We start from the raw sequence: 9,612 nt of genomic DNA on the forward strand, positions 1-9,612 counted from the left end.
TTATCTTGATTTTAGAGACTAGTACTTGAAAACATGATATTTGAACATTCAAAGTTATTTTCACTTTCATATTTTAAGATTCCTTAACATAGTTTTTCTACCATGTAAAACTTTTCACGTATGTATTAATCAAGGTTGAAATATTTTGTTTTATACTGTTGAGGGATTTTGAATGTAGTTATTTGCAACCAATTGTACATCTGTTACTGACTTTTATGATTGTCTAGGAACTATAACAAATTTCTGTCCAGAGCATATTGTGTATGTATGCAAAGATGGAGAGCCTTTTTGCAAATAAGTAGTTATACATGGTGTAAAAATAGAGTAAGCACAATATACTGTAATAATTCACTTTGTTTTATTGTTTGCTCTACTCAATGATGAAATATTTATTTTAAAATAATATTTTAATTAGAAATGGCTCTTAACATATAAAGTGATTATTGTAGACTCCCTAAAACATTTTAATCTATTTCAAAAACAATATAATTTAAAACATTAACTAAGCCAATTTATATTAACTTAGATTAGCATCATTTAAAACTGCTTTCCTCAGACACAATTTTTACAGATAAGTTACATAATTCATAAATAAACTGTTTTACTGTTCTAATGGGGAAGAAAAATTTCAGGTGTGCTTCATGTTATGCAATAATAATATTCCTGATATGTGAATAAAGATGCTTTACAAGTCAAGAAGTATTTGAAATGCACTGTCACTTCCATTTTTTGTTTCCAAGTTTTTTTTAATAAAAGAGTGTGTTCTTTGATTAATAGCTAATATTTTTCTTTTAAAAGTTATGTATTTTTCCTACTTTGTTCTGACCATAAAAGTGAGAGTAGTTGGGTCAAAAGTGTGAAGATCTAGGAAAACAGATAACATAAGAATAAGAAAAAGTGCATATGTGAGAGAAAGAGAAGATAGGTAAGGAGGGAGAAATACTGAAAGGTTTTCCAGGACCCATGCTGAACTTTGAAAACTGACAGTAAGAAAACCAGGTGTAGAGAGAGGGACCTGTATGGGCAAAGGCATTGAGGTTTCAGAGAATTTTGTGATTGTAGAAATGGGACTAGTTTGCACAAAACACTCTGGACATTCTAAATGACAGTATTTCTATTTCTTCAAAGGCGCTATTTTCTCTGTCACCTTTGGATATTCATATATACTACAACTTCTATTCTTTTTTTTCCCCACCTCCCGTCCTTTCACCATGGCTCTTCTTCCCTTGACAAATTCCTACTTAACCTTCAAGACTAAGCTCCATCATATTGCTAACATAGCAGTTACACCACTATACTGAAATTTCTTTGAAGGTAGGGTATATATTTCATTTTTAATAGCACCACAAAAATAATAATTTAGTCTCATCTCCAGCACCTAGCACAAAGGCTGTCATATGGCAAGTGTGCTGCAATGATTTGTTGAATAAATCAGTCATTCAACGGGAGTGGTTAATAGTGCAAAGTATTGGAAGAATATTGAAGAAGAAAAGTGGTTTTAAAAAGCAATTGAATTTAGTTAGCATTTATTGTTGATGATAACCTTTGAAATAGTATTCAAATATTGAGATGATAATATAAGCCAGATTGCAAAATTGTACCCAAAGAATGAAAAGTAAATATAATACAGCAATAAAGAAACAGAGATGTCATTTGATAATTTTAATGTTATCTGTAAACTCATAGTTGGAAGAATTCTTGAAGCATCTAATCAACATTTTGGCTAAAAGTTAATTACTCTTTCTTTATTTTCCTAATCCTTATAATTATTTGATTAGTTTGCTTTACGAGTCTTTACAAATTTTAACTGCCACATGGCACTGGCATTATGCCTATTTTGAAATATTTTTCCATCAGGTTGATTAAAGCAAGTTATTTCAACTTATTTTACTTGTGGATTTCAATGTGGATCAATAACTGCTCCGGATTTTGTGTGCCTTTCTAGTCATTCACAGCAACTCCATCCATCTATCTATCTATCTATCTATCCTGTATCTAATCTATATCTATATATCTGTGCAATTCTTTGAATGTCTACCTGATGAGAAGAGATCATTTTTACTACTAAATATAGTTATCATCACAAAATTTGGAACAGTTATTTTGACACTGTTAATCAGAGGTAGGGACTAACAAATCAGAAGTGAACATACCAAACTAATTGATGTAATCATTATTTTTAAGTTATTAAAATATTTTAATAGCATTGCTGAAATTATCTGATTCACATACTGCCATTCACATACTACAGGCAGATCACACACACACACACACACACACTCCAAATGTTTCATTCAAATAATGAACCAAAGCCAAATTAAAAATATGTTTAAAGATAACTTAATAAAATTGGTGAAAGTAAGAACACATAACTGATACATACCTCTAAAAATTTTCACTTATGTTTTATTTCAAATATTTTACATTATTACAAATAGAATAAAGGTTATTTAAAATAATTTCAGATTTTTATAAAAATTCAAGTGAATTGGACCCCTTACCTCCATCATTATTATCAAAATGAGCAACAGGAACTAGCTAAGATGGTGGAATGGTATGAAGACCCTAGACTTGCCTCATCCCTCAAACACAGCTAGATAAATATTAAATCATTCTGAATACCCAAGAAATCAATTTGAGGACTGACAGAACTAACTGTATAACTAGAAGGAGAGGAGGCCACATCGTGGAAGGTAGGAGGTACAGAGATATGGTTTGGGGGAGAAACAGATCCCAGGCGCCGTGGAAGGGAAGGATCCCTGGTCTCAGAGTGAGGTAAGAGAGAGAGAGAAGAGAGATAAGTGCACAGGGTATTACACAAGGAAAACACTTCCCAAAAGCCATTGACTGGGAAAATGAGAGGGGATGATTTTTGTGAGTTTTTACAATCAGCAGGACTCAAAGATGGGAGCTTTAGAGGTCTGTGGTATGACTGGTGTGGAGACCTGAGGAAGTCTGTGGAGGAGGCCAGATAGCCTGGGGGCAAATGGCACTGAGGATCCTCTGGGATGCACTGGGAGAGATAGTTCCCCCTTCTTGGAGCACATTGGGAGAGGTGACATTTCTTCTCAGGGTACAAAGGAGCCAGCCAACACCATTTCCCTCCCCTGCCCCTCAGCATAGGAACAGAGACATCTGCTGAGGGTGGCTAACCTGGACACTGGTTGCTGTGCTTTACTCCAATTGCCACTCCTCTGTACTTTGGTTTGCTGCCCTTTTGGGTCAAATCTGCATCAGTCCCAGCATGACGAGACCCAACCCAGAGTTGCAGTGCAGGCCCCTGCCATGCTAGGCCTTTAAATTTTGGAGATTTAAAATTCAGCTGACTTCCCTGAGATAGAGCCCAAGGTTCACTGCACTGCCAGGTGGGAAGATTTCCCAGAAACAGACAGGAAGAAGACAGTGACCTGAGGGATGCCTGGGACACAGGAGGAAGATTATTTGCTCTTCTGGCAAGGCTTCCCACATAGCAGCAGTCATGAACTCCATCTCTGAGGACTAGGGAACTGGCTGGCACCATTTCCTTTCCCCACCCCTGAACAAAAACTAAATTAAGCAGCACAGGGCCAACAGTTGTGGCCTAAACCACTTACACCAAGCCCCACACCTCTGCACTGTGCTGGTGCTGCTTTTCTAGGTCAAGTGTGCCTGAGAACCAGTGAAACAAGCCCTTCCCTCAGAAGACCAGCACCAACCCCCCACACGCACCACATCTACTTACCATAGAGTTCTGCAAACTTCAGATCTAGTGGAAATAGCATCAGTTCTCTTTTAACAAGCAGGCCAGAATACACCTAGTTAAAATGAACCAAATTTTGGCCAAGGTTCAAACAATCCCCACCACAGGAAAGGAGAAACTTGGCAGAGGATTGACCTGAGGTAAACAGCAGCCAAAATAGAGCAACAGAGTGCACACAGCATACACCAAAGACACTTCCTAAAGCACCAGGCCCTGGACAGTATATGACTTCTTCTCCATAAAGCCATTACATTCAAGAGAAGGAAACACAACAGACTTTCCTAACACAAAGAAGACAGAAACCTAGGGACAAAATGCCAAGATGGAAGAATTCATCCAAAAAGAAAGAACAAGAAAAGGTCACAGCCAGAGATCTAATTGAAGCAAATTTAAGTAATAGCAACATTCAAGAGGATATTTGCTGGGCTTGAGAAAAGTATGGAAGATATCAGGGAGACTCTTAATGCATCAATACAAGAGTTAAAAAACAGAAACGACTAATGCAACAAAGGAGAATTGAAACAGATTAACCATAAGGAAGGAAGAATCAGGGGAACGAAAAGTGATACAGAAGATAAAATCATGGGAAATAATGAAACTGAAGAGGGAAAGAAAAATATTAGATCATAATGTAGACTTACAAAACTCATTGACTTCATAAAACATAATATTCATTTCAGAGGAGTCCCAGAAGAAGAGGAGAAGAAGGGGGTAGAAGGTTTACTTGAGGACATAAATAAAGCAGGAGAAGGAAAACAATAAAGACTAGACCAGAAATAAAAGATATAGAAACAAACATTAAAAAAAAAAAAACAGTAGAGCAGATCAACGAAACTAAGGGCTGATTCTTCAAAATAAAATTGATAAACCCATAACCAAACTTATCAAAAAAAGAGAAAGGATCCAAATAAATAACTAAATAAAATCACAATAAAAGGGGATATATCACAATCAATGCCTCAGAAATACAATTATAAAAGAATATTATGAAAAATTATATACCCAAAGCTGGGCAATCTGGAAGAAATGGATAAATTCCTAGAAACATACAAGCTACCAAAACTTAAACAGGAAGAAATAGAACATTTGAACATATCCATAGCCAGCAAAGAAATTAAAATAATAATAAAATCTCCCAAAAACAAAAGTCCAGGGTTTTCCAGGGGAATTCCACCAGACATTTAAAGAAGAATTAATATCTATTCTTCTGAAACTGTTTCAAAAAAAGGAAATGGAATGGAAACTTCCAAACTCATTCTATGAGGCCAGCATCATCTTGATTCCAAAACCAAAGACTCCACTAAAAAGGAGAATTACAGGCCAATATCCCTTTAAACATGGATGCAGTAATTCTCAACAAGATACTAGCAAATCGATCCAACAGTATATTAAAAGAATTACTCACCACAATCAAGTGGGATATGTCCTGGGCTGCAGGGTGGTTCCAAATCAATCAACATGATACACCACATTAATAAAAGAAAGGATTAGAGCCATTGATCCTATCAATAGATGTAGAAAAAGCATTAGACAAAAAACAGCATCCTTTCATGATAAAAACCCTCAAGAAAGTAGGAATAGAAGGAATATACCTCAACATCATAAAGGCCGTATAAGAATGACACACAGTTAATATCATCCTCAATGGGAAAAAACAGAACTTTTCCTCTATGATCAGGATCAAGACAGAGATGTCCACTCACAACACTGTTATTTAAAATACTACGGTAAGTCCTAGCCTCAGGAATTAGCCAATACAAACAAATAAAATGCATCCAAGTAGCAAGGAAGAAGTCACATTTTCACTATTCACAGACTACATGATACTATATAGGTAGAAAATCTGAAAGGTTACACCAAAAAAATTGGTAGAACTGATACATAAATTCAACAATGCCACAGGATACAAAATCTATATACAGAAATTTGTTGCATTTCTTTGTTGTTGTTGTTGTTGCAATTCTACATTTCTTTGTTGTTGTTGTTGTTGCAATTCTATTTACAATAATGATGCAACAGAAAGAGAAATCAAGGAACTGATCCAATTTACAGTTGCACCAAAAACCCATATGGTACGTAGGAATAAACTTAACCAAAGAGGTAAAATTATTTGTACTCTGAAAACTATAGAACACTTATGAAAGAAATTGAAGATGACACACAAAATAACATTCCATACTCAAGGATTGGATGAACAAAATATTCTTAAAATGTGTATACTACCCAGTGCAGTCTACATGTTTAATACAATCCTTATGAAAATTCCACCAGCATTTTTCACAAAGTTAGAAAAAAAATACTAAAAATTGTATGGAGCCACAAAAGACTCCAAATAGTTAAAGCAATCTTGAAAAACAACAAAAAAAGCAAACCTGCAGGCATCACAATTCTGGACTTCAAGTGATAAACAAAGGTGGAGTGATTAAGACAGTTTGGTACTGGCACAGAAACAGACAAATAGATCAGTGGAACAGAATGGGGAACCCAGAAATGGACACACAAATGTATGGCCATCTAATCTTCAACAAAACAGGAAAGAATATCCAATGGGAAAAAGACAGTCTTTTCAAAAAACGGTGTTAAGAAAATTGGTCAGCAACATACAAAAGAATGAAAGTGTACCATTTTCTTACACCATACCCCCAGATAAATTCAAAATGAATGAAAGACCTAAATGTGAGACAAGAAATCACGAAAATCCGGGCGCCTGGGTGGCGCAGTCAGTTGAGCGTCCTACTTCAGCCAGGTCACGATCTCGCGGTCTGTGAGTTCGAGCCCCGCGTCGGGCTCTGGGCTGATGGCTCAGAGCCTGGAGCCTGTTTCCGATTCTGTGTCTCCCTCTCTTTCTGCCCCTCCCCCGTTCATGTTCTGTTTCTCTCTGTCCCAAAAATAAACGTTGAAAAAAAAATTAAAAAAAAAAAAAAGAAATCACGAAAATCCTATAGGATAGCACAGGTAGTAACCTCTTTTGACATCAGCCATAGAACTTCTTACTAGTTACATTCCCTGAGGAAATGGGAACAAAACCAAAAATAAACTATTGGGACTTCATCAAGATAAAAAGCTGCACAGTGAAGGAAACAATCACCAAAATTAAAAGGCAACCTATGGTATGGGGGAAGATATTTGCAAATGATATATCTGATAAAGGGTTAGTATCCAAATCCATAAAGAACTTATCAAACTCAAAAATGAAAACCAAATAATCCAGTTAAGAAATGGACATAAGACATAAACAGACATTTACCAAAGATATCCTGATGGCTAATGGGCACATGAAAAGATGTTCAACATCACTCGTCATCAGGGAAATGCAAATCAAAACCACAATGAGATACCACCTCATATCTGTCAGAATGGCTAAAATGGAGAACACAGGAAACAACGGATGTTGGTGTGCATGTGGAGACAGTGGAACCTTATTACACTGTTGGTGGGAATGCAAACTGGTGCAACCACTCTAGAAAACAATATGGAATTTTCTCGAAAAGTTCAAAATAGAGCTATCCTACAACCCAGGATTTTCACTACTAGGTATTTACCCAAAGGATAAAAAAACTCTGATCTGAAGGGGCAAATGCACCCCAATGTTTATAACAGTACTATCAACAATAGCCAAATTATGGAAAGAGCTCAAATGTCCATCGACTGATGAATGGATAAAGATGTGGTGTATATATATGCAATGGAATATTTCTTGATGTTCAAAAAGAATGAAATCTTGCCATTTGATACAATATGGATGGAGCTAGAGTGCATTATGCTAAGCAAAATAAGTTAGTCAGAGAAAGACAAATATATGGTTTTATTCATATGTGGAATTTAAGAAACAAAACACATGAACATAGGGGAAGGGAAGAAAAAAATAAGATAAAACAGAGAGGGAGACAAACCATAAGAGATTCTTAAATACAGAGAACAAACTGAGGGTTGCTGGAGGGGAGGTGGGGGGTGGGCTAAATGGGTGAGGGACATTAAAGGGGGAACCATATGGGATGAGCACTGGGTGTTACATGTAAGGGATGAATCACTGGGTTTTACTCCTGAAACCAATACTAAACTTTATGTTAACCAATTTGAATTTAAATAGATTTTTAAAAATAAATAATAAAAAGTACACATAGAAAAATACGAATTTGAAGGGTTACATGCACCCCAATGTTTATAGAAAATATTATCAACAACATGCATGTTATGGAAAGAGCCCAAATGTCCAGTGACTGATGAATAGACAAAGAAGAAGGGGTATATATGTACAATGGAATATTACTCAGCCATAAAAAAAAATGAAACCTTGCCATTTGCAATGACATGAATGGAGCTAGAGTGTGTTATGCTAAGTGAAACAGATCAGTAGGAGAAAGAGAATTACCATATGATTTCACTTGTATGTGGAATTTTAGACGTGAAACAGGGTACTTCCCATGTCTCTCAAACAAAGAAAGGCTGAAGCCAAAGGACCTTGAACCCCAAGAACCTGGGAGGAAAAGAGACTGAATCTACCAGGAAGAAAATGAGACAACTTGAGAAATGATTGGGGGGTGATGGTGAACTGGGGGAGATAAAACGGGCTAAGTAGTCTCTCCTGTGGAGAGACAAAAGGAAGAGAAAAAGCAGCTGGGTAAGTGTAGGACTGTATCTGGACAATAGAAAAACTTTGGACTGGGATGGAGAGGGATCCTATCTCTGTGGGCTTTCTTCAGACTGGGGCCAGTTCCCTGTTTGCACACCTGGAGAGGATGGGAGCCAGCCCTGCTTTTGGTGGTAGATCAGGATCCCAGTCCGCAGTAGAAGAAAGTGGTCCCCTTCCTGGGGGGCTGTGCGATAGTGCAAAGCCTGCCTGTGTTTGCTACCCCTGGGCTCAGTGGCTGGGTCGAGGGTTCAGGCCACAGTAGGAGAAAGTGTCCCCTTCCCTGGAGTGTTGTAGGACAGAACACTGCATCTGCCACCCCGTGGCTCAGTGGCTGGTTTGAGGAGGCAGTCCACAGTAGACCGCGGTCCTCTCCTTGGAGTGCAGTGGGACAGAACAAAGCCTGCCTGTGTCTGCCACCCCTGGGCTAGGCAGTGAGGTCAGTGGTGCAGTCTGCAGCAGAAAGAGTTGGTCTTCCCTGAAGTGCATGGGCACAGAGAAATCCAGCTGGGACCACACATTGAGCTTCACAGAGAGGCACTTCCCCAATACCAGAGCACCCAGAGTGGGACTTTGAATCCTAGTCAAGCGCTGGACCAGGGGAGTCAACGGAGCAAGAAGGACCGCCCCATCTGCACCCATGGCACAGTGAGGACAACTCAAAAGGACTCCACCAGGTTGTGGAGAAGAGACTGGGGAATCACCATTTCCCCCACCACCACCAAGGCGGGGCCTCAGGGATCAGTCCCAGGGGCCCATAGTGGAGGTGGGACCAGCCTACAACAAACCATGCCGCTCTGTGCTGGGTAACTGTTTCTGCTGAAGCCAGATAGATGCTGTGCAACCTGAGACCTCCATCATCCAGACTGTGATAGCCTGGATTTATTCCAGGAAAATTTTTGTTATTTAGATATATCTTCCCTTCCTATCTCTTCCATCCTCTAGGCTGAATACTCTGGTTGTTGGTTTGCCTAAGCAGACATATTTAATCCATTCCCTTGATACAGGTTCTACCTTACTTCTGTACTTTCCTTGCTCTCTCTCTCTGGAATAATCAAGCCATATAGTTTCTTGGTCTGTATAACTTTATCTTCATTTTTTCCCCTCTTTCCTTTGTTATTTTCCTTTCTTTCTCTGGATTAACCCATTTAGCCTCTCTGCCCAGTCAATGTTTATTTTCTCTTTGTCCTTGCCCCTGTAATTTCTTTCTTTATATGTGCTCTTCCATCAGCTCCACCTCCAC

This window comes from Felis catus, chromosome X (assembly GCF_018350175.1).
Source record: "Felis catus isolate Fca126 chromosome X, F.catus_Fca126_mat1.0, whole genome shotgun sequence".
Classification (NCBI taxonomy): domain Eukaryota; kingdom Metazoa; phylum Chordata; class Mammalia; order Carnivora; family Felidae; genus Felis; species Felis catus.